We start from the raw sequence: 1,363 nt of genomic DNA, 5'->3' as shown, positions 1-1,363 counted from the left end.
TATGTATTGTGCTTACTATAATGCTCCCCACTCTACCATGGGAAAGAAGGTGGACTAATTTATATGTATTGTGTTTACTAAGATGCTCCCCACTCTACCATGGGAAAGAAGGTGGACTAATTTATATGTATTGTGTTTACTAAGATGCTCCCCACTCTACCATGGGAAAAAAGAAAGATGGACAACTTTATATGTGCTGTATCTGCTAAGATGTCCCTCCCCCCAACATGGGAAAGAAGGTGGATCAGCCCGGATATCTACAGTTAAAAATGTCATTTTACACCCAGCGTCGTGACCCGTACTTTCAAGATAGGAAAAATAGTGTACCTAGTTATTTACACGTTATCCCACAAGTGCGTTCCTCCAAGAAGAGAAGTCACACTCCGAGGGCATCTTGTGGACACTTTCCGAGGACTGCTCATCTAGGTTCCTCCACCAAGTCAATATGAGCTTCTCAATGTGATTCCTGTTATTTTAGGTAAGATATCGTGTCAAAGTTGATGTTTTCTTACACTGAAAATATATTTCCCATTGATACTTTACTCTCCTCACACTTCTGGTACTTCTTTTCTGTCAACTTTGAAGACTGTGTTCTACAGTAAATAGGAAGCCAGCTTCCAGCTTTGATAGTAGAGTATGTTTCAGTGAAGCGTTGTGCTTGTTTATTTACATGCTACAACGCAGATGAACCATTGTTGAAACGTGCGGTAGATGAGAATTTCAAGGCTAGTGGAACCAAAATATTTTCGCATATTGAAGACTACACTGAACAATAATAGCTGTTATGTGAGAACAAAAGATATTCTATCGAAAATAGTATGAAACTAGATATTTTAGACTATGTACAATAATCTGGTATAATCTTCTATGAGTATATAGTTTTAAATATTTTTCAAAACGATGCCTAACAAAACATTTTGCGAATCTTATTACATTGTCCTTCCAAAATAAAGTTTGTGTCTGTCAATCAAACATTTCTAATACTCTGAATTCAACCAATTAATGTGGCAGACAAACAGAAATATCTTTTCTCCTTCGTTTCTTCTTATAGTTTCCATTAACACTTGAACCAGTAATTTCAAGTTATCTCAGATAATTATGCTGCAGTATATTTGGTAGAATTCTGTAAATCAAAACAAACCATTAACTATGAATACAACTATGTAAACAAAACTCAACATTTTACATGACAAATAATAATGTAATAATATCTGAAATCAATATTTAAATATAATCACGACTATTAACTTTATATCGAGTACAAAAGTCTGAATAAAAATATTAGTTAATTTGTTGAAAAATATATTGTGAAATAAACATTTTTCCAAGTATAACATTAAATAAAATTAAATTATATTATGTG

This window comes from Tachypleus tridentatus, chromosome 12, assembly GCF_004210375.1.
Source record: "Tachypleus tridentatus isolate NWPU-2018 chromosome 12, ASM421037v1, whole genome shotgun sequence".
Lineage (NCBI taxonomy): Eukaryota > Metazoa > Arthropoda > Merostomata > Xiphosura > Limulidae > Tachypleus > Tachypleus tridentatus.
This window is presented reverse-complemented; position numbering follows the sequence as displayed.